Source organism: Triturus cristatus, chromosome 8 (assembly GCF_964204655.1).
Source record: "Triturus cristatus chromosome 8, aTriCri1.1, whole genome shotgun sequence".
In the NCBI taxonomy this organism is placed as follows: Eukaryota; Metazoa; Chordata; class Amphibia; order Caudata; family Salamandridae; genus Triturus; species Triturus cristatus.
In genome coordinates this window covers 1,422,086,662-1,422,112,058 of record NC_140591.1, presented here as the reverse complement: position 1 = coordinate 1,422,112,058, position 25,397 = coordinate 1,422,086,662, and the positions used below count along the sequence as shown (strand labels likewise).

At 42.1% G+C, this 25,397-nt stretch overlaps 1 protein-coding gene across 21 annotated transcripts in view; it reads right to left on the bottom strand.

Moving 5' to 3' along the window:
- The window catches only part of SYTL2 (synaptotagmin like 2), a 462,890-nt gene that overhangs the window by 144,633 nt on the left and 292,860 nt on the right, over positions 1 to 25,397 (bottom strand). The window lies entirely within an intron of this gene.

The following is a 25,397-nucleotide window of genomic DNA, read 5'->3' as shown; positions in this document are numbered from 1 at the left end:
TAAGCAAATGTGCACATGCATTAAAAATCAATGTTTCAATAGCTGATAAATTAGTTTCCCATGAAAACCTATCTTTTAGTGAACCAAATTCCTAAGAGTCTGGAAATGGAGCCTAGCAAGTGACAGAAGGATGTCACTGTTTGAACATTTGTCACATCTATGTGGCTCTGGATATATTTGACTGGGACGGGCATATTACCGCACCGCTATTTCTGGTATATCTATACGGTTCTTGGATGAAAAGGATTTTTTAATATAAAAGGTAAGCCTTTTTGGCGCCTATTCTGCCTATGACGAGGTGGTAGTATTCATTACATCCCTGCAATTTCTTTTGTAAATTCGATCCGACAAATAAATGATTACTTCACTTTCAATTCTATCTAGTGTTTAGGTGTTGCTAGATGTGACAGGATAACGGCCGCAAATTCTGGTGAATAATTGGTCACGAATACGACTCCGGGACCGAACTATGATTAAAAGGTTAGCTTCTAATTATTAGATAAGTCTTTTAGAATAAATATCGTCCTATATAAAGTACCGTTTGGGAATAGAGTTAGTTCCCTTATTAGGTTGCATATGTACATAGTGATTTATGTCAATAAATCTGTTTAGACAGAAATAGTAGATGGTGAAAAGGTTTTTAAAGTGTGGGCATGCTTCTACAGGAATACTATTTGTGATATACTCACTTGCTAAATACGTTAGTTGTGTTTCCACCTGAAACACAAATCCGGCAGAAATTTATTTAGAAGTGATATTACACCAACGTAATAGCAGATTAATTAATCTTGATAGTGTTTTGCCACCTTTTAGTGCAAGTAGAAAAATAATACTACATTTAGTTCCCGTGGCCTTCCAGAGAACCATATCTGGATATACACTTTTAGAGACTGTGATCTTGCCAAAAACTGTCAAGTTATGAGTTTATGTACTTTGTTGACAGACTTATGAATTCCTTCTATCGAGTACATGACGAGGCATTCTGAACAGAATATCTTTTAAAAACAAGTAAGCTTCCTGTTCCCCTGCTTTCATTTATAGCGGTGGTGTTTAGGTATGGCATAGAGGACTGTAATGCTGGTGGTACACGTGGTGTTTCACGTTTCTATTGGTGGTGGTATTGTATCCTGCTCTGAGATGAGTTGTTCTCATGTGGAGACATGTCCTTGAACAAACCGCTACCTCAACGTAGTCTAAACATATGGGCTTAAAACTTAGATTGTGCAATGTTGTCGTGGTGATAGTTATCTCACCCTAATAAGACTCTCTCTGATGTATACTTTCCCTCTTCCGCTTTTTTCTTGTTTGTCAAAATTCTTCTTCTATTTTCACACTTAGTGATCACCTAACTTGTGAGGATTTCTTAAATTTATAGGGAATTTTGGGCAACTAAATAAAAAATCCTTTTTATGTATATGTTGTTTCAGGTATTCCCTGGGCTTTATCGTTTCTGAATACATCCGTGGTCCTGATGAAGGTGGCACCTACGCCATCGAAACGCGTCGACCATTGACCTGACATTACTATTCTGCTCCTGCAGTTGTTTTGTTAGTCACAGGAGGCTATTATGTATCTTGTACCTCCAATATTCAATTAACGATACTAAAAAATTATGCCTTTTTTTCTATGTTTTTATGAAATGTGTATGAATGTGGAACGATGTGGTATGTGTGTAGATGTGATTGTGGGATAATACAGATCCTTTGTGATCTATATTAGGTTGTCCCAGGGACTACTGTTAGTTATTAATCAATATGATGTATATTCACTGTAATGCATTCAGTCAGTGAAATTTAAAAGTTTAAATCATATTTTTGTGACAAGAAAAAGAAATATATTGAATTTTCCCATGAAAAATATAAAATGGCAAATGATAAAAAATAAAAAAGTAAAAAATTGTAAAAATTTTTTGTGTTTTGTATCACTATCGTGTAGGCCCTTGTGTTTCCCTTTCACAAATAATTTGTCTTCCATTAATAGAGGTCGTGAGGGAAATTCTCTGATATGATTGCTTGTTTTCCCCTTTTTCCCTGACCTGAAGTAAATCCTAAGGGGGTCCCATATTTGTTGCTTTGCTTAGGAGACACAGGACAGACAGGGCCTTTTTTTAAACTGCAGGTGCACTTTACCAAGCAGCATTCTGGAATTATGCTACTGTCCTAAGGCTGTGCATTGTTAAATGCATCACAAACGTGTGAACGATAACATCAAAACATGTTTGATATTCCAAGATCTTATTATGTTTTATGCCTGGAATTATATACCTAATAAAAAACATAAGAGTTCTAATCAGTCCACTTGTTTTCCAAACATCTGCATCTCTTTTGGGTGAAAACTGCTAGCACCATGTATCCTAATAAAATTACACTCATCCTACAGACAAGAAGATTCATAAATGTTCAAGGCCTTCGAAAAGTAAGGAGACACTGGATACAGCATTGTATGATAAGGTATGCACCAAGTGTATTCTTAGCCTCAGAGAGGGGAAGCCAAGTTCAAGTTCTACAAAAAAGCAATCTAATTATCTGACTATTCTGTAAAGAAAAAGAGCAGGAGTACTCCAATTACAGATGCAGACTTTACACTTAGGGTGGCTGTGTGTCCCCAAGTGAAAATGGCACCGCGTTTTCAGTCCTGGGCTTCCTATTACAAATCATTATCAAACACTACAGTCCAATTGGTGCAAGAGAACCACACCACATCCACAACTAGAAGAGCAACTAGCCAATTAAATGAAGCCTAAGACTAGAAACATAGTGATGTTGGTGACGTAAACGTATATGATCACCCTATTTCTTGTCCTCTCAACCTAAGCTTCTCAATCCCCGCTGTCTACTTGGTCAGATCTGCTGCGGATTTATTTAAACTACAAAACAACAAAAGTGTACGTCTTTCAGGTTGGGTCCATTACTCTTGGCCCCAGCTTGCCCTCCATAACTGGTCAAGAAATGTTTGCACTGGCAGTCAGGGCCTGAAAACGATTTCCCACAAAAAATGCAGTCACTTTAAAAGAGCTTGACCCTACATGTTCAGGCATCCCACTGTGCTCTACTCCTTACACACGCATAACTGATTGCTATACCCAACAAAGGCTAACTGAAGGACCTCAAGCTAATTGTAGGGGGATCACCAAGAAGGTCATTTTCTCTTACTCAGTTATCATGCTGGGAGGAGGGGGAAAAAAGTATATATTTAACCACCAGGATCCAAGCAAATAAGTTGCAATCAACATTTTTGGCAAAGAGATGCAGGTCCTCTAAAAGATGCATCTGAAGACTAATGCTTGCAGAAAGCACGTATAGCAGCTCCAGTTGCTGTCCAATAAATGTCTGCAATAGGGACAGCCACCTGTGCTGCCTTTATTGAAAGCTAAAACGTCATTTAAAGATGGCTTTAGAGGTTTAACCTTCTCGCCACGATCAATTGACAAAAACTGATTTTATACACTATACTTTTTTGGAACCAGGCTCCCCAGTTCAGCAATGGTAAGGAGAAGAGACGAGACATGTTTCCTTATTAGACAATAAAATGCGAAACTTCTGGAAGCATTGGTCTTCTATAAGAAACGTTGTTACATAATTAATATTTGGAAAAACTGAAACAGGGTTATTTAATGTATCCTTACTTTGCAGGATCACATTTTAAAAGCCCAATGAACTTGTAAAAAACTTGTTGCACACTTAAGAAAACTAAAGTTGATATTCAAGACAAATTAGGCATGTACATGATACATAACTGATCCAGGTAACTGGCGGAGAGGTGAAGGCAGAATGTATGAAGGACATTTCTGGACCTCTCTGACCAACCTACGAGGAGAGCTTCCCTACTGCGCTTCATACCATACCCAGAAAAGTTCATGATCAATTTACCAATTGTGTTCGGTGCCTGAAAGGCCTGACCTGCAGTCTTCATGAGGTTGGATTCCAAAGTTCACGAACGTGGGGAAGTGTTAACATTAGACAATTGTGACCTTCTTGCTGGACACGATGAGTCCAGTTGTGTGTGCACCACAAGTTGTTGTAGAACTCCTATTCAAAGCAGAGCCAAGGCAACCATGTGGATGAAGATGCCATTAGATTCATGAAGTCTAGACCCATATTGCTGAAACCAGAAGATTGAAGGAAGATTGAAACTGCCCGTTCCAAAAATACTTTCTGCTCCAGAGGTGGAAATGCCAGACTGCTGCTGGCAGCTACAACTGCTCTTATGACCTAAAGTTTCTGTAATAGGGAAGAAGGAGGCTGTCACTACTGAAAGGACCATGATTAGCATCCTAAGAATATGCTGAAGGGTAGAGGTTTGCACTAATAGTGTCCTCTTGTATTGAAAATCTCTGAAATTGAGCACACCCATTCTTCATCACAATACAGAAGTAGGCATCTTCTAACACCTCGTTATTTTTATGCATGAATTCGAAAGAAACCCCCTTGCCCTCAGATGACCAGAAGAACAATTCTGTAGCATAATCTATGAAAAGAGTTTCTGCAAACCTTTCAATGTGTTCCCATTTCAAAAGTTATACACCACCAGGACTGAAGATGATTTCAGTTGTCTAAAAGCAAAGTAGGAATTTGATTAGGTTTGGTTCTTCCATGCCATTGTTTCCTTATCTATGAGAAAAGTCTGAGGGGAAGCCAGATCACCGCAATGTCTTACTGCTTTTATGTACCACTCTGGAAATGTTTATTTGGAAATAAAATATTGTGCACTAGATCAAAAATTGACAAATTATCAAGATGCTCCATTTCCTCTTCTGATGAAGATGTTTGGGATTTGTTTCAGGTGGTGGTGCAGAATGCAACAAAGGAACAAAAGAAGCACTGTTTCGGACATGCCGATAAAATTAAACACCACTGATGGGCTCCTGTACATTTTCTCAAGTACACAGATGGAGCTTAATGCATTTCTTAAGGCTGCATTTATTTGGAGGAGTGAAGAACTTCTTGATGAGATTCAATTTGGCTTTAGGTCAAGGTGTAGTACTGATATGGCCTTGATCAACGCCACTGAGGAAATCAGGGCAGTACTGGATAGCAGGGGAGCAGCAGCACTCCTCCTTCTTGATTTGTCGGCAGCATTCAACACCGTTGACCACAAGCTGCAGATTAGCTGCTTGAGTACCTTAGGGATTAAGAGACAGCTCTAACTTTAATCAAGTCCTTCCTTTCTGAAAGACAACAATCAGTGGCCATGGGCCTATAGGAATCCTCTCCTTTCACACTTCCACGTGGGGTACCGCAGGGTTCATCTATCAGCCCTAAACTATTTAATATCTACATGACAGAACTGTCCAATCTAATCAGATCTTTCGGCCTGTCTCTGATTTACAATGCTGACGACAATCAAATTATTCTATCAGCTTTTAAAAATGGCACCAAAATCGCTGCTCAGTTCCATGATTGCACACTGGCTGTCAAGTCCTGGATGAGTATGCACTGCCTGAAACTAAATTCAGGTAAGACCGAGGTAGTTCTGTTTGGAAACATCATGGTCCCCAGCCTGGTGGCCGAACAAACTGTGCCCCATAACTATCCCAGTGACCAAGGCTAAAAACTTAAATCAAATCTTTTTTAAAACCCTGCCCTACATTCCTGTCTATACGAAAAATTACCACCTTAGTTTTATTTAAGCTAGACTACTGTAATGGCCTTTATATCTTAATAAGCTCCAGACTGTTCAGATTGCAGTAGCAAGGCCTAGGCCTACCCAAATTCCAATATGTTGCTAAGGAAATGCAACGATCTGCACACGCTTCCGGTAAGATGTTGCATTAGATTTAAGGCCCTATATATCACCTATAAGGCTTTACATAACACATGCCCTCAGTTTCTTAGACAGTCATTGAAATGGTACTCTCCCAACAGGCCCCTTTGCTCTGCAGGGGCAAATCTTAGGCTGCTACCCAGAATCCGAAAGGTGAACTGGTGTAGCTGAAGCTTATCAGGATCCATCAAACTTTAGAATAGTCTACCCAGATGCATAAGGGCCCTGCCTACTTTAACTGCCTTTAGGAAGGATCTCAAAGCCTGGTTGTTTGTTAACTAGCTCTAGGTTGTTTCTTTCTTGCTCAGGACAGCTAGCTCCAAGACATCTCTGGTATACGTGCGCTCAATAAATTGGTATAACATAACTTCCCTGTGGAAGTTTGCCCCTTTATGCAGTTCCCCATATCCCTCTTTGTACTGGAGATAGACCTGGATGTCACAATTGTACATATTAATGTCAAAGTATCAATGTTCAAAACAGAAGGGAGAGGTTGCTGGCAGGACAATCAAAAGGCAAGTTAAACACCTTCAAATAACAAGGATTATTCCAGCAACAACCTGACATTTAGCTGCTGAACGGGCCCTCACAGGACACAAGGCAAAACATATTAGTCTGGATGGGTGGGAAGCCATTATCTTTGTCCAAATGACTGGGTTCTTACGGATATTTGAATAGGTGTTTACTTGAGTGTTCCAAAGAGTCCTGAATCAAGACCGTTGCCCATCGTAACTGAGCTGGCAAAAACCTACAGATTTTTATGGAATGTTAATGGAGGGTTAGAAGGAGCTGGTAATGTTATAGAGATCAAGCCTGAGTAAAAAAAGACAAATCCATAACAACCCATACAAAATACCACAGAATGGAGCCTCTTGGCCACTGGCAACCAATGAAGTGGTGCCAATATAGGAGGGATGTGTTGCCTTCCATTGCTTCTGACTAATTGTGCAGAAGTATTTTCTGATGAAATCAACTAAACGAACAAGTTACTTGCCTTCGGTAACGCTTTTTCTGAAGGATACAGTATCTGCCTGTGGATTCCTCACCTTTTGAATTTCCCCATGCGCAGCATTCCATGGAATTCAAAAGGTGAGGAATCCACAGGCAGATGTAACCATCAGAAGGATACATCAGTAGCCCCAGATACTGACTGTTCTGTTCGGAGTCAATTTGAGTTGAAAAGAGAGCAGAATAAGCACAGCAACACAGTTTGTCAGGTAGGAGTTAGCAAACTTTCTTTTAAATCTTCAGTTGCGGATACACGATAGTGACGCTAACAATAAGGAGTGAAACAGAAAGTAATTACAAAACTCTCCGACCTCAAACTCTAAAGGCTCTGTATGGAAAGGGCAATGGTCTGGGTACGAAGATGACATTCTACCAAGACAATGACCATCATTTTGCTCCAATTGAAGCAGATGGCAATTTGAGCTAATCCTATTTAAGTGGACAATAAATAGCTATATACGTTGGAAGTTACTATATCCCAATTTATTTCAAGCTGCAGTATTATTTTCATATCACCTGCATTTGAGAAGAGCTGCAGTTTGGAGGCATCAATATGCTCAACTAGAGCACCACTAGCGGCATTAATGGGACACGAGGTGAGCACTGTTACAACATGGTTTTTAGCAGGCAGTGCCTTCACCATGGTTTTTTTTTTTAACCACAGAAGGTTTTACCATGCATAAGCATTTACCACGCATTAGAGGTACATATAAATGTTTATATATAAATATATATATAAGTTTTAGGTTATTGGTTGGGTAGGAGTTTAGGGATGGGTAAGGGTATAGGGCGGTAAAGTTTAGGGATGAGTATGGGTTTAGGGTGGTAAGGGTGTTGATAGGATTTAGGGGTGGGTGAGGAATTTGGGTGGTAAGGGCATTTTTAGGGTGGGTTGGGGTATTGGGTGGTAAGGGTGTTTCTAGGGTTTAGGGGTGAGTAAGGGTATTGGATGGTAAGGGTATATTTAGGGTTTAGGGGTGGTAGTCAAGAAGGATGGATTCCCTCTTTTGCATCCCCTACACAGAACCTAAAGGTGGGTGTCCCTCAAGGCTCAGCACTGAGCCCCATGCTATTCAATGCTTCTCTTCACTTGCGATAAAGGGGCTGAATTTGAGGGTGAAATCATCAAAGCATGCCTCTCTAAGGTGTTTAACTGGCTGGCCGCAAATCACCTTAAATGCAAACCAGACAAACCGGAGAGTGTCTTCTTCTGCGCTTCACCTTCACAAGTCTGGAGATCATGGTGGCCCCAGGATTCCCCCCACCACCTCTCTGCTCTGTCCATGAAACCCCAAATTCAGGCTTTGGTGGGCATCTGTTGCGGTCTGCTACATATCCTAAAAAAATGTCTACCACTCCTTTCAGTTGGTTCCAAGAAAAACAGTGGTCCAAACCCTGATCACTTCGAGACTCGATTATGGAAATGTCCTATATGTGGGCATGCCGGTATCTCTTGAGCGGATTGCAAGTGGTTCAAAATGCGGCAGTCAGACTAGTTCTCAATCTCACCCCTAGAACCCGTCTGTCCCCACACCTAGACACTCTTCACTGGCTACCTGTGAAAAAGAGGATCCAATACAAAGCACTGGTCCTAGTGCATAAAGCTCTGCATTGAAATGGTGCAGTGCATCTTAGGAGGAGGCTGTCTATTTATGCCCCTCCTAGGACATTACGGTCGTCCTCTAGTCATCTAGCCACCTTCACTAAAATCCACTGGGTCAGAATTGGTGGAAAATCATTATCTTATCTTGGTGATAAAGCCTGGAATCAACTTCCGCTGGCACTTCGAGTCACTTCGGAACTCTGACTTTTCAGGAAGAAATAAAAAACCTGGCTATTTAGCAAATGAAGTCATCCATCCGGTCTTGGTGTGCAGACAGCATTTTAGAGCCGGGACACTCCTCAGAGTAGGCGTGCGCTCTACAAATGCTGTTGCATTCTTAAGAGTATTGGGTGGTAAGGGTGTTTTTTAGGGTTTAGGGGTGGGTAAAAGTATTTTTAGAGTGTAGGGGCGGGTAAAAATATTGAGTGGTAAAGGTGTTTTTAGGGGTGGGTAAGGGTATTGGTTGGTAAGGGCATTTTTACTAGGGATTAGGCATGGAGATAGGTATTGGGTGGTAAAGGTATTTTTAGGATTTATGGGTGGGTAAATGTATTGGGTGGTAAGTGTGATTTTATGTTTTAGGGGTGGTAAGGGTATTTTTAGGAATTAGGGGTAGGGGTATTTGGTGGTAACAGTGTTTTTAGGGTTTAGAGGTGGGTAAGGTTTTTGAGTGGTAACGGTAATTAAGAAAGGGGGTTTCAGGATCTCCCCCAAAATATACATGTGTAACACTAACCTTAATTGCACTTACTTTAAATAGAATTTCTATGCTTGGTAAAGGTAGGCATGGTACAGGTGTATGCATGGTCAAAATTTGCATGATAAAAAAATGTGTGGACATTGGCTGAGTTGTATTGTCATACAATCTAGTGGGAGGATTTCAGACTGATGAAAGATATAATGGCCATCCTCTTCTCTCTGTGAATTCAAAAAGAGGGAAACCACTCCCAAGTCAGTATAGCAGTCAAGATAAAGTACAAATTAAGCGGTTTGTCAGTAGTGGAATCTGCTGCACTGTATATTTTTACTTCACGCCGCTCATAAATTCTATAATCCACTCACAATGACGGAAATGCGGATGTTGGATTGTGGGTGCCAGGTTCACAATGTTGACATCAAATAGCTTGATGCAGGAGAGCAATTGCCATTATTCAGCTGCCTCTGTAATCATGCATACGGAATCAGTCTGCTTAATCTCATGGATTTTACCTTCCTTGACAGCATTCTTGGCCTCGTCTTTAGGTCCTGCGTGCTAATGACCAAGAGCCCTGTGAGCACACAGGCTGAGGAAGAGAATAAACTAACTTTGTTCAAGAGAAGCAAAGTGCAACCACACTGACTTGTCTAACTTTGTAACTGCAGGCCATGTTTATCAGCCACACATCACAAGAAACATAATTCAGTAGAAATCCAATGTCAGCCAGATACATGTGGCAAAATAAGCACATCTTTTACTTCATAACAAAACCCCTACTATTAAAGGGAACCTTTTAGAACATGTAAGACACGATGTGAGGATATATAAACAGCCCTTCGTGTGTTGGCCTGCATGGACATCTACAATGCCAAGCCCTGTCATTTGGTAAATGCAGTCACTGCACTCCAAAGGACAGGACAACCCTCTGCTAGGGAATAGTGGTCATTTTCCCCTAACAGAGTAACAGGTAAGGGGATGAACTGGAGATAACAGAAACAAAAACTAACGATGAACAATGCAAATGTGCTAAAGTCAATGAGATTATGTTTTTAATTGGCAATTTCAGTCTACTTCTAGGACCACATGTAACTATTCAAAAGGTATTCACAATGGAAGTCCCAACTTTTACTAGAGTGGTTGAGAAGAAATGTTGTAGGGTGGCTGGACTACTACACCAAGTGAAAAGCTTACACTTTCAGGCTGCCACACTAAATAAAACTTAGAAACAAAAGACCGGTCTACTTTCAAACTCTGGCTACCTACTGCACCTCAGTCAGGATCCTGTGGCAATCCTGCTTGTGCCTGCCCGACCAGAAGATGGGCAGGGACACCTTGAAGCATAGTCTAAGATCTATACCAGAAACCCATGCATCTCCATTTCAGAAAATATTTTTTGAGGAGAAAACATGCCTTTTACATGTCTTCCTTCCCATTGTATGGCCCTATTTGGCCTACTAGCTGCTGGTTTTTCGACTCTGAGTGCACCGAGGCCTGCTAAACATACCTCAGTGCCAGTGTTCTAACCCATTACAAAAGGTATGTTGAATTGGCTACCCCCAATTGGCATAAGCTTGTAAGTCCCTCATATATGGTACCAAGGGTACCCAGGGCATAGAAGTTAGAATGTCCACCATTGCTGCAGTGCTGATTGTGCCACCCTGTATGTGACAAAGTACAAAATGGCTCCCAGCCTGCCACTGCAACCCAGAATAGTAGTTTTAAAACTACTAGTTTGACTCTGCCATTCAAACCAATGGCAAAGCCCCCCACTTCCCTTTACAATATATATGTCTGCCCTAAGGAAGGGGTATCAATCCCCAAGGCATGATCGGTATATTATTAAGTAGGACATATACTTTAACATAACCAAACAGTAAAACCTCCAAATTGTCGTTTTACTATGGAAAGGTTAGTATCTTCATTGGCTAATACAGAGTTACAGGCTGACATCTCAGTCCTGTTAACTTCTAAATGGGACTACTTCAAGGTATCAAATTAATTGCGGCATTAAACCAGACTTGATGGCCAAGTCTAATTAAATGTCACTCTAAGGCAGCGGTACTCAAAGTACGGCCCGTGGGCCAGTTGCGGCCCGCCAGCCCTTTCCATGCGGCCCTCGAGTAAAACAACAGACAGTTGGCAATCAACTGCAATTCCGCCTGTTGTTATTCCTCGGGGGCCGCATTCACTGGGTAAAGAAGCATCCGCAAAACCAGTGCCTCGCAAGCAGAGGCGCAACTAGAGCTAAATTTCGGCGGCGGGGGGAGGGGGGGGGGGTGAATCTTTAAGCTTTAGGCAGAGTGGAGCTGATTTCGGGGGAGGGGGGGGGCTGAATCTTTAAGCAATAGGCAGAGTGGCGCTGCAGGGCCTCTTAGAAGGGGTGAAACAGCGAGGCCTCATTAACATGCAAATGGTCTTTTAAAGACCTGTGAAGTGCTCGGGTGCGGCTGTGTGTGCGCAGCGAGGCTGTCTCTTCCAGGCTGCCACACGCGAGGGGGGGGGGGGGGCTGAAGCCCTTTGAGTCCAATGGGTGTTGCGCGCCTGATGGCCTGTATGGGAGATAAGACGAGTGAACAGCAGCGCAAGGACCTGCTTTTTCAGCAGTCTCTCCTCTGCGGGCCGCACACCACCGTAGGCATCTCTTATGCCTCTCACCAGGGCCCACGAGCCTCGATTTGCTCCTACCCCTCTGTGGCGAACAGGCTAGCATCGCTGGTGCTGCCCTACCTGCGGCCTCACAATGCGGCCTCCCCAAACCCACCCAAGCCCGGGAAGCTGTCTCATCCCGAGCTGCCACACAGAGAGAGGGAGGGAGACAGCGAGAGGGAGGGAGACAGCGAGAGGGAGGGAGACAGCGAGAGGGAGGGAGACAGCGAGAGGGAGGGAGACAGCGAGAGGGAGGGAGACAGCGAGAGGGAGGGAGACAGCGAGAGGGAGGGAGACAGCGAGAGGGAGGGAGACAGCGAGAGGGAGGGAGACAGCGAGAGGGAGGGAGACAGAGAGGGAGGGAGACAGAGAGGGAGGGAGACAGAGAGGGAGGGAGACCGAGAGGGAGGGAGACCGAGAGGGAGGGAGACAGAGGGAGGGAGAGAGGGAGGGAGAGAGAGGGGGAGGGAGACAGAGGGACACAGAGGGAAACAGGGAGAGAGAGAGGGAGACAGGGAGAGAGAGAGGGAGACAGGGAGAGAGAGAGGGAGACAAAGGGAGGGAGACAGAGGGAGATGGAGGGAGACAGAGGGAGACAAAGGGAGGGAGACAGAGGGAGGGGGAGACAGAGAGAGGGGGAGACAGAGAGAGGGGGAGACAGAGAGGGAGACAGAGAGTGAGGGAGTGAGACAGGGAGGGAGGGAGACAGAGAGGGAGGGAGACAAAGGGACACAGACAGTGGGAGACAGAGAGAGAGATGGATACCGGGAGAGAGAGAGTGAGACCGGGAGAGAGAGAGTCCCTGTTTGGCAGTATGTCGTATGACCAAATGGGCTGCTCTATATGAGACAGCACGTTGCGTACGATATACTGCCAAACAAGGACTCGGGGAACTTACATTCGCATACTACTGACTGTGTGAGCCTCTGAGGAAGAGAGTCATCGAAACGCGTCGGGCTCAGTCAGGTGTGAATAATTATAGGCAAGCGCGACGAACCATACCTAATAAAAGCTTGTGGGGAAAAGCAGCTTGTGTTCAAGTGCGGTTCTTCTGATGGACAAATCCCCAATGAACTGTATACATATGTGTGTGTGTGTATGCTGGGTCTGGTGGCTCAGTGGACGAATGCGTCCGCTGCAGGGGTCTGTGTTCAACCTCATGGTCAGTTTTTTTTAGTTGCTCTAGCCCCGCCCCCTCCACCACTGACCCCGCCCCCACAGGTGCGGCCCTCGGCCACAAACCACACTGTAAATTTGGCCCCCGAGAGAAAGTTTGTGAGTACCCCTGCTCTAAGGCAACTTTTATAAAGCTGCCACTCTGTTGTCCAGTTTATCCGGTGACCTTTCGTAGTTGCTGGCCATCAGACAGCCTTCTACCCTCCCGGGGAGAAGTGTGAATGACTTTCAGACTCAGGAACAATAGAGGTCTGCCACAGAGGGAGGTGTTACCTCCCCCTCGCAGAGAGCCAAACAGGGTGTCGGCCGGAAAGGCAAGCTTCAAACTGGGAAGCTGCCTTTCGAGGGTAAATGATTAACACACTCATGTGGGGCTGCCCTTCTGTTCAGGTACACGGGCTAGAAAAGAATGGGGCAACCAGTTGCCAAATTGTTTTTTCCATGGGTGTGTAGTTCACAGGTAGCCACACTTCCAGGGTGGGCTACTAAACTCCTAACATCCATGGAAGTGTTCAGGCACCTTGCGAGTGGGCAAAATAGTGTAATCTGGGATCGCTAGATGCTACACAGACAGAAGATGTCATAGGGCGGTAGGGATCCTGGTATCCTATTGGCTAATAACCACATCATACTCCAGGGCACATTCTATGCATGAATATGCCACCCTGAACCTCAGATCCCATCTGGACTGGAGAGGGGACCGAAGCAGGACTGCCCTGCTGACCCCTGGCAAGTGAGGCTGCACCAACTGCTGGACTACAGCTGCTCTTCTTGGGGCTAGGAAAGAGGACTGTGCTGGTGGGGTTTGGTTCGAGCTAAAGTTGCTCCCGAACCCCGGACCAAAGTCATGCCTCCAAGGGTTAGTTGGCTGACCCCCTATTCCAGCACCAGGGGCACAAAAGTTGAAGTCGCCTGTCCTGGCCAGTCCATAGCCACTCACAAGGAAACGCCACTGACCGACAAAGTGCAAGTAGACATCCACTTTGGACTCAAAAGTTGCACTTGTCTACCAGACTTGGGACACTCAGTGTGGACTGGTCGCCAAAGATGGCCATTAGCCCTCACCGAAGGATAGTGTCGGACCTGCTGTGTCCGTAGATCAGTAGTCCAGACGCAGCTCGACTTCTACTACCTCAGAATGGGCTTCGATGGACTCTGACCCCTGTGGCCAAAGCCTCCCCACCTTACCCGTGGACCAAGGAATAACCTGAGAAAGGTCACCGCCAACAATACAGCACCCAAAGCATCTTTAAGCATCCTGCATCCCCAGCATCAAGACCACTCCATTAAAGTCTATTGCAGTCTTGATGTAAAGTGTTAAACTGGACTTGAGACTGCTTTGGTGACCAGGTGACTGTCCAAATACTCCTTTTTGCTCCTCCCGACCATCTCCCTGTTGTAGTTGGTCACCCACTCTGGGCTGGAGTAGCCGGACAGGATTCTCTCAAACTTTTCAAGAGTTTATAAACGTTACGGTTACAAAGGCTTGTTTGCGCTTTGGACTAAAAAGCTGAGATTTACGTTTTAAATCTATTTCTGTGGAACATGCCGGTGGATTTTGCTTATTTTGGTGTCTAAAATGTCATACAAATATAATCTATATTTGTAAATTGGTGTCTGACATCTTTCGTATTGTGTGACTTTTGTTGTTTTCTGCTCCTAAATGGTTTAGTTTAAACCCTGCTGCTTGAAGCCACAGCTACCTAGGATTGAGCTGGAGGTTTTAAAACGAGCCTGACTGGACCCAAGATGGTTTCATGAGTGTGTTACACTGTAAGGTCGCATAGACATACTATATAACACACTATAATTCTCACACATCTGAAAAACTACACTCAATAATTGATGTTCTGCTGAACACAATGGTGGAGACTTAGGCATACCATGCATGGCACACACTTTTCCTCTGGTTGGACAGTTATCTTTGAATCCTTCGATGGCTCCTACATGCTTAACCACTGCTATGAAGTGGCCTTAATCCAACCCCGCAGGGCTCCACAAAACACCTAAATGCATAAATATGAAACCTTATGAACCCATCCACTAAATTTTCCCCAAACAAGAACGGATATGACAAATTAGAAATCACTTGAGCGGAGCAAAATAACTAACATGCTCAACAACTCCACTTCTAAAGTGCCTAATTTTTTGAACGGACATGGGCTTGCTTTTAATAATTGATAGCCCTGGCAATTAAATAATATATGTCACACTCAAGAAGCGGACACAATGATTGAAGGAGCACTGTGTCTCGGTTTCCCCCAGACTCGGTCTAATGAAAATCAAATTGAGATGCCTATAATACTGCTGGAGAAAATCTCACTCGCTTGTAAACTTAAAGGAGTATATGGGAATGTTGAAAGGCTACGAATATGCTATGCGCCTGACTAACAAACTTATTACTCTAGTAATGTAAATGCTCACAGCATTCACAAAAGTGTTCTCTAGTTGATAAATGATCCAATTGATGCATCCAAAGTCTTTAAATCTCTCCTACACAAGGGCTCTTCAAGCAGTTTAATCAATGTTTCGCTGATAAAGTCACTGTGTTAACAAATTACATTGTTCATCGTTTGCCCCCCGTTGATTCCTTTACTAAACTCTTTTCCTTTAGTTTTAGAATCCGAGCTGCAGGATTTGCTGGTTTTAGTTAAGTCTAGATCCCTGCTCTGCCTGGCATCTATTTTTAACCTCCTAGCCCAAGCTATTTGCCCTTCTGCGCAAAGCATCCATAGAAAAGGGAACAGTCCGTGCGGTCTTCAAAGATGATAATATCATACCGACTTTATAGAAATTGGGATCACATCCTTCCGTTTTAAAGATTTTTTGCTCCATCTCCTTGTTGCTTTTCAGTGCTAAGGTTGTAAAACGTATGTGGCTACATTTCTTAGTAAGTATCTTTAAATAAATAATCACCTTAATGAGTTGCAAGCACGGTTTAGAACCGCTCATAGCTCAGAAATAGTCCTTGTTTCAATCCTGGATTAATTGCAAATAGAACTGGATGTGAGGCAAATTGGTGCCTTTATCCTGCTGGACTTGTCCACCTTTTTCAATACGGTGGACAACTTCATATTAGTGGACCGTATCGAGGCAGTTCGTACTGGGGTCTCTGCTCATTTGTCATTTATGTCCTTGTTGCCCAAAAGATCAAGCAGTCAAGCTAACATCACATACATTCCAAAAGGTCTCTCTTCAATATGGAGTCCTACTGTGCTGCTCTCCATCACCCCATCTCTTCAATATTTATATGAGCTTATATGTATGCCAATGCAACTCAGATTTTACTCCCGTCAGATGTTAACTTTTTAACATAATAGCAACAAATTCGACAATGGATGTGCAGTAATAAGCTGAAGCTAAATGCAGAAACAACCACAGTTCTGCTAAATCAGTGGTCGCTGCAATCTTTGCCTGGACACTTTTGACCCTCCAAGTTGGGTAGGTCTTCTAAACCTGTTAAATTGGTTAAAAGCTTGGGTGTGAAGATAGACTAATTTACCACAAAATGGTGTGACACTCTTGGATTTCGCCAAGAGCCCAGCTGGCTATACAGCGAAACAAGCAAAGAAGCATAGAAAAAAAATCACTGCTGTTGCTACCTACTGCAATCCCTGTGTCTAGGCAAAGAATTGGACGAGGATGGCTCACTCACGTACATGACATGCTTCATCATTTGCCTCCTCGTACTACCCTGGTAAGATGGTAGAACCAGGCCGGGCTCAACTTCAGGCGGGGACTAACCGGAGGGAGTTCTTAAAGATTTGTTATGTTTTCTGGAGAATGCCATGATCCAGTCTTTTAAAAAAAAAAAAAAAAAACCTTAGGCTAAACCCCAAAAGTGTCCTTTATTAAGGCGGTATGCTAGGTTTGTTGGCACTTATCTAACTTCCTTGAAATCTGCAATGGCTCTACTTACTACTGATCCCTTGTCTAGTCCAGTATCTCAACTCCTTTTCCTGTGTGAAGTGATTTGTATTTAATGGCCTTTTTTTCTGGACCTGGCACTTTTTATGCAGGTTTAGGCCCAAACATTTTGCCATTTGCCTCCTATTTTTCCTGTTCTTTTTTGTTGGCTTTATGACTGTGGGCACTTTACCACTGCTGATCAGTGCTAAATTGTATATGCTCTCTGTGCACATTTTAATTCTGATTGATTATCCATGATTGGCATTATTTATTTACTGGTAAGTCCCTATTAAAGTGCACTTGGTGTGCCCAGGGCCTGTAAATCAAATCCTACCAGTTGGTCTGCAGCACTGGTTCAGCCTCCCAGATGAGTAGCCCAGTACATTGGTTTCAGGCCTGCCACTGCAGTGTCTGGGACTGCAGTTTTAAACTGACATGTCGACCTGGCAAGTGCACTCACTTGTCAGGCCCCAACCTTCCTTTTTACAATGTGTAAGGCACCCCTAAGGTAGGCCCAATGTACCCCCATGGGCAGTGTTCAGTGTATGCGAGAGGTAGGACAGGTGGTTAGCAGCCTGGGACAAAAAATATCAATACATACCCTCTAAAAGTGAACTTCCAACAAGGATGTGGTCCTAGGCTGCCTTCTTTTTTTCACTCTACACCTCTTTTCTTGGCGACACCTCATTTGGGTGTCTTATAACCTTAATAACAATCACTTCCAGACACACATCCAGGCTGCCTCATTGCCATCAGACTCATTATACCTACATCAATCCAACATGAAGATTGATGGTGTGTCAGACGTACTCAAAATCTACACTTCAGCAACCTCAATCCTTTAGTTACAGTGAAGTCACCACGTTCTACATCAAGAGTCAAGTCCTTCAACATTTTTGGTCCTGGGAATTTGAACTCCCCGTCACCCGACATCCACATTACTCTTTCTACAACTAGAAAGGGGGAAGGGGAAAATGATTACTCCGTCTACTTACTGTTGAAATTGTATGCCTGTATGATCCATTAGTTAGATATATGTTATAACATTAGGATGTGCAGGTCTTCACCAATTCCAATCACACAGTTGGGGCAACTAATCCATACACAAACTAAACAACCAACAGTCAAAACTATGTTAACCACCCCACACTCAATGATGAATGTACTGCCACGGTTGCTTTCTAAAGCACTGTCGTGCCAAATGGTAAATTGCTTATTTTTTCTGAATTGAACTAAATCAAATACCAGATCATAACTACCCAAAATTTCTCTCAGGATTCAAGAAATAGAGCAGCTTTATAATGCTGCTAGTGATTCCTTGCAATGTGTGTCTTTACCGCAATTAATGAATAATCCCTACTGTGGCGGATACTCGGCATCTTCTAAACCACAGTATAAGTGAAGTCTCTGGTTGATGGGCAGACACCTGGATACACAAAGCTCCTAGAAGAGACCTCCAAGCCAGGGCTCTTCCTGCAGCGTCAATCAACTCAACGTCCAGTCACAGCTTCGGTTTCAAAACCTCCTAGAAGTCCTTAAGCCTGAAAAGATAATCTTTAAATGTTGCAGGGCATTTCTTTGCTACCTTTGAAGATCTATGGCATGATTGCCCTTAGATATGTAAATGTGACTAGAGGATTTCCAAAATATTGAGTTTCTTACATTCAGGCAAAGGAGACTATTGAGACTGTGGAATCCGTAATTAATTTATAAAGCTGATCGGCTGCCAACATTTCTGTTCTATTTCGATCTTTGTCCTCCCTCTCGTCACTTGTTGTGCTGGAATGAATGAGATAGCATCATTTACTATGAGGCCTACTCCAACATTTGCTGGGCCTACACCAATATGGGTCTTGAGATAGAGTGCAACAGAAGCTTCTGGTAGAAGCAGATATAAAAGAAATCAACATGTTCACCATATTCAGGAGATAACCTGATCAAAGATCACAGTGGCAAGAGACTACATCACATCTCAGGGAGAAGAAACCCAATTCTTTTAATCTTCCTGTACCAAATGCTATAATGCTTTTTACACAGACAAATCTTAATTATACTTTTTCCCACTGGATCTCCATAGGAGGGATCTTCACTAGGATATGAAACAAGATCAACTCAGGAAAACTAGGCATTAATGTTTACTCCATCAGTTGTCAAAATATCGGCTCTAAGTTAATGATTAGCAGCTGACTCAATTATCACCCTACCTTGAGGCAAGGTGTTGACCTTTGCGACAAACATTGTTGAATGCCTGGCAGTAGGTGTAAATCAATATTTGAGTTTCTCCACCCAAGCACGAAGTATGTTGTACTTGTTTTAACCCCGAATGCCTTCAAACAAATTTTCTACTATTTCTATTCAGTGTGCCGTCTTGCAGCTGGCAACCTTTCATTTCTTCAAAGTATTATTGCCTCAACACAGTGCACAAAGATATCCCTGCATATCACCTCTAATATGTTCAACAACATTTTTAACTGCAGGGGCAGCCTTGTTTGCTGGAGCAAATAACAACACACTTTAACTGGTAAAAGGTATTTTCAGCTGCTTCTAAAAAGAAATTATATATCAGATTGCCTTAGATGCAAAGTTCTGGGTGATGGTCACTTATCCATTGATTAGAGCCATTATTCCACCTCTGGAGGTCTGGCCTGTAGTACCCCAGTCCTCTTACCCTGGAACGTGATCCAAAGAATGCACTGAATTATTCACCATCTTCCTACTTTCAGAAAAAACTCTACAGCTTGTTTTAAGGTCTATTATTCCTCTAGATTGTAATCTTCAGATGGCTCTGTGTTGCTGTTATTTGTTCTCAGTAAGGGATTTTGTGGCACCTACTGTCATACACATGCCATTCCAGCTCCTCAAATCTTGGGACTCTCGGCGGGTACTCTTTGGTTAGCTCTGTGGAAAATGTATGCAGAAATCAAGATTTCTGCAGCCAAGGCAATTCATTTGCATTTCAATGACCTAAGGGGCCTTGTAGGCCACTGGTACTTTAAAAAGATTTGTCTGGACTGACCAAGTACAGCACTTCCAAGGGGCTCAACATTATAAAACACAGACCATATTCTCTACAGTCAGGAATATTAATCTGATACCTGTATTATGGAACATTTCAGCAACACTGGAACTAAAGAGAAGACAAAGTGCATTCATACAACGCAACAGTCGATCAAAGAATTGTTATTTGTGCACAGAATACCAAGCGGGAGACCTGACCTCGGAAATTTCATGCCTTATCTCCATTCTCCCTAATCCTCTCTCATCACATTGTTTACCTTTTCTGGTATCTACATTTCCCTCATCTCTCACCTTCATCTCCCCAATGTCTTTTCTTTGCTTTCACCCTCCTAGTCAGTCTTTTCCCCTTTTCTCAAACTCCTCCTCTTTTCTGATTTTCTATCTTCTCTTTTATTATTTTATTTTACTTCATAACCTCTTGCTTGTTTTATTCATCTCTTACAATCTGTTTAATTTGGTTAATTCTAGAGCCCAGAAAACACTTTGAAATTCTTCAAATTTTTCCAGAAACACGAATTAGTTATTATGTAAAATTCACGAACACAATGAATTTTAAGTCCACTGAGATAAAGAACAGGGTTCACAATATTTTAATTTAAGGTAATGATTGGGCTGTTTTAGGTTCTCTTGGGGATGTGAGACTTTTGTAGGAAGTAGTGTTAGTGGTGTTAGTGTTTCTTGTAATTCATTACCCAGGAGAAGAGGTCCCTAGAGAGGCTAGTGATTAAATTAACATTTGGTACTAATAGAAGTCAGCAATTGATAGAACCTAAGTGACCATTTAGGTTTACCTATGAATCTTTTGGCTAAATTAGGATAATTTTAACATCAGAATGTCCATGAGTGTCTTGAAGGGAATCCATTGTATAGCTAAATGCATATGGAATACTTTTAATGTGTTGCTGATCATCAAATATAGTTTCTTCCTTCACTATATTCTTACTTTCCATCTTCTTCATCTATTGTTTGTCCAGGATGTTCCTGTAAGACTGGGGCATATTGCTGACTGTTTGAAGCCAATTAGAATTAAGTTCACCTCAGCTTTGTGTTTAGGCTGAGCAGAGGTCAAGTTTATGTTGTTCCAGCTATCTTGGAAGCCATACTGACAAACAATGTGGTGTGTCATCGGTGTTTATGAACAATGAGCTGTATGGATTTCAAGAAGAGGTGTTAAGGAAACTTTGGGAAAAAAAGGAAACAGTAGCACTACTAAGGATCTATGCTCAACTGACAATTTCTACTCTCTACAGTCTTTCACAAAGGAGAGAGACATTTTGAAAAGCCATGACTATTCTACTGTACTTTCAGTTTTCTTGTATATCGATGCCTGTTTTTTCAGACCTCATCAGTTTGTTTGCTAGGACAAATCCTCACTACACGTGGAGTCACACAGGTAACGCGCTAGACTGCATGTGAAGACACATTTGCAATATGTTTTTCTACTTTTAAAATCTTGCATGGAAAAGCAGACAGGGAGAACCAATGTGTCAGAGACACGTTACCCAGCCATCTTTAAAAACTGGGATGTGTGGAATGAGATTTGGGAGAAGAAAATGGGGTAAAGGGAGTTTTTTTTTTGTTTTTAATAAGGAGCAGGAAGGTTCTTCCACCCAAAATACAGACATACGCCTGAACAGTTCCTATGAAAGAGTATTATCTTACAATGTAGGCTGGACTGTAATCAATTCTTCAACCCAGCTATTCTTCCAAAAAGGAGGTGGACACCTCACCCACACTAAGTGTATGCTTCTTCTTAGGGGTCGCTCTTTGCTAGCAAGCAGGTTGCTTGGTAAACTCTATCGTGTATATTTTTGAGCAAAGTTGGATGTGTGCATTCTATCTCAGTCCCTTACCTGCTAAAATGATATCTTATGATACTAACCCTTATTTTATTGATTTTTTAGTTCACGAGAAAATGACTAAACGCTGGTGTGATGAAAAAACTGTAGATTGTGAACCCTCACTCATCGCTCTTAGACTGATCAAAGGGCATTCATGAACATGTGGGGACCTTTCTCTGTGTGCCATTTAATATCCCTAAGGGTTATATGTGATGTGGTATTGTGTAAGCTAAAAGGGTGAATATAAATGGTAAATCAATCTGCTAGGATATAACTTGTAACATCTTTGGGTATGCTCCTCTAGTGGCCTGTCGTACAAAACCTTCTTAGTTTAAACAGTCCAGCATGCATATTTTTTCTAATGAGTTTCATACATTGGAAATTTCTCCTCAATTCACCTTTCCTACTGTAAAATCAAAATGCACACACACACCAGTTCACCCCTGTGAAAACACTGAAGAAGCATGCCACTATGCAAGATAATATTCCAGCATAGGAACACTACAGGTATATGTCTGTTATAAAATATGAGAGACCAGAAGACGAATCAAGCGAGTTTCAAATACTGTGTTTCTACAAATCACCACTAATCAAGAAGCAGTATTTCCTCATAAAACAACAAACTGGGGACAAACAATTCAAACTCCTTTCAGGCATAATACATAGGTGCACCTGAAAACCCCATCAGAACTAAGGCTCATTCCTGGACTGCTCTACAGTCTTTTGAAGCCACTGCTAGAGCAGTAGGACCCTATAGTCCACCTCTGGAAGCCCTGAAGTCTAGCTAACTAAAGAGTGCCCTTAAAATAGATGAAAATGTGTAAGTGGGTCTATTTGGGAACAATCAATAGAAAATCTCCTAGAAGCTGAAAGCTCAGCCAAAATGCAGAACAAGTGGACATTTGCATCAAGCTTATTGGCACTACAATAAGTACAGGGGAATGAGGACATTTGGCATACGATTAATTAAAAAATAGCTATGGATAGAGTCAGAACTAAATGCACCCTACTGTAGACTTGTATGGTCTCCTTGCTGAGTATGTCTCCCGGCAAACACCAAATCAGGACAGACCATCAGATTACTACAACTACTGCATGTATTACTTCTACTTATTGCATTGGTGGTCCACCTGAGGGACGTTTTATGCCTTTAAAAAAAAAGCATTGGCATAGCCAATAGGTCTCGCCTTTGGGACCTTATAAGTGTTTAGCCATGCAACAGTTGCATAACTAAATACTTATAAGGTTCCAAAAGCGAGACCTATTGGCTATGCCAAGCGGCCGTGCTGCCGTGAAAGTGATCAAACATCAAAGCGGCCGTGCGGCTGCAAAAGTGAAAGTAATCGCGGTCAAGCGCGGTGCGCGCGCCTGCGCACATGCACTGTAGCTCTAGGCTGGCCTGGTAGCACTTTTTGGAGCCCTCTCAAAAAGTCTCGCCAGACCAGCGCATGCGCTGGGTCAGGCGAGACCTAAAAATGTACTCACAGGCTAATTCAACCCAGTGGAATCTTTTTAGCTCAACGTTCATCTACAGGAGTTACTTTTAACGGCTGACTATAGAATTACTTTGCACCTTTTTGACACTGGCTAATCAATCTGAAAATCTAGGAACTCCTCTGATCTACTAGCAAGCAATGTTTTTATTTAGAGATTAAAGATATTTATTTTGCAAGACTTTCATTACTATATCCCTTTTAACTGACATCTTTGTGTAATTTCTAGTTAGCAATCTTGTTGAACCAGTTTTCTTTAAAACACCAAAGTACATAATTTGAAGAACAGAAAATTCTTACCATTTGCTACTTAATTGGATTTTATTTGTAAAATGAGCAGCATTGTTTAGTACAGAAAAAGATGTTCAAACTCCAAGATAAAAATCGCCAATTATTTAGAAAATTATATACACAATAATTTAGAACGTTTACAAGCATTGAACTCATTGGCAGCAGTGTGTGCATCAAATAACAAGTATTTTTATTGTTCAGTTTTAATACCAATTAACAACCCAATTAAATGCAAACAAATAGCTCTTTATTGAATACAACTTGGAAGTCCATCCAGCAACTAACCAAAAATGTTTAATTTGAAACACTAGGCGAATAAGCAGTAAGAAGTTATTATTATTATTTTTTTAATTAATGTATTTTTTTAAGAAGATATATCTAGGAAAACACCAATAAGCAGGATAGTGGAAAAGTCTCCAACATGCCTTCCCTTGATGTGTCTCCGTGTACCATTAAACATTTTGGATTTGCACACAAAAATAGGACAAAATGGCATGTCTTTCTAAAGCAGAGGATTGCAATTCGAAATGACTGCAAATATGACATTCACTTGGTCTCCTTCGGAAACTACCATTTAATCTCTCTCGTAAACTGCTGCAGGTAAACGACCAGGCACCCATTTGAAATGTAATCAGGGACACCCTTTTTATCAGAGAAGTAGGGCTCAGTTACACAAGAGCAGGGGTCTGACTGTTACCACCCACCTGGGGCCATACCTGACCTGTTCAATCAATATGAATTCCTCTCTTGGTCAAAACCAAAATTTAGTGCCAGGCTCCTTGGCTTGGGTCTAGAGTTCCTTCAAAGGTTTCTGTTACCAAGAAGGTCCATCCAGAGAAATCCATTATCACTTGAACTTTGTACATATGAAAAAGACCTGTGCTACTTTCACAAACACGTTAAGAATGTTGTGGTGGGAAGACATTGCAAAAGCTTCTAGTCCATGACAAAAGTGAGAACCCAATGATTAAATTAATGCAGGATGCAGGATATGCTGAACTAACCATTGATTCTAGTTCTTCACTTCTAAATTTCTACTGATGAGTAAAGGGAGCTGAACATCTATACTCCTGAACATTTGCAGCAAACATTCATGTGAATAGATTCTTGACCATCAATGCATAGTTGCTGGATCGACCCCTAAAACTGCATGTTACATAAGCAAGGCAATTAGAAACACAAAGCAACATCAAAACATGCTTGTTAGTTTAGCGAAGAAGAACTATTAGACAAAGCTTGCATTTGTATTCACATCTCATTGCTTCTTGTTCTAGGTTTTTGATCTGTTTAATTACAGAACATATAGAGGTAGTCTATTAAAGCCAACATTCATAGGAAAATTATACAGTGTAGAGACAGATGAGTTCTTAAAAGTGCAGATTAGTGCTTTCACATCTTTCCCAACTGCAAAATGGTTTAGACTAAAATATTTTGTTACATTATTACTTCATAATTCCGAAAGGACTGCGTTCTATATTTATTCACATCCTTGCTAAAGCAGGTAGTCGCTACAATTGAAGAACAATGACTTTGGGGACAGTAAGTCCAACCTGCACCTTAATACAGATACACAATCAATCAGCACAATTCTGAAAAAAGCCATCCAGAGACACTACGTTTGGAAACCTGAGAGTAACGTTTTCAGTGGCAATATTATATGCGGAGATCTAGGTCTCTTGAGCTGCCTTTTAGGTTCCCCTGGTGAAGGACCTCAAACAAACCCAGACTCTTAACATTAGTAGTCTGATAGGGACCAGCAGACCTATTTAGATTTGATACCAAAAGGTAATCACACAGAACACATCCACAAGGCAGGACTTAAGAATGGTCCCTGGAGAAATCACTATAGCTCTTTCTATCTAATTTCACATTTCCCCTTGGGAGATTTGACACAAACTGTCTCGAAGGCTTATCGTTGCCATAAGGATAGGAAAGTTGAAAGGTAACACTGC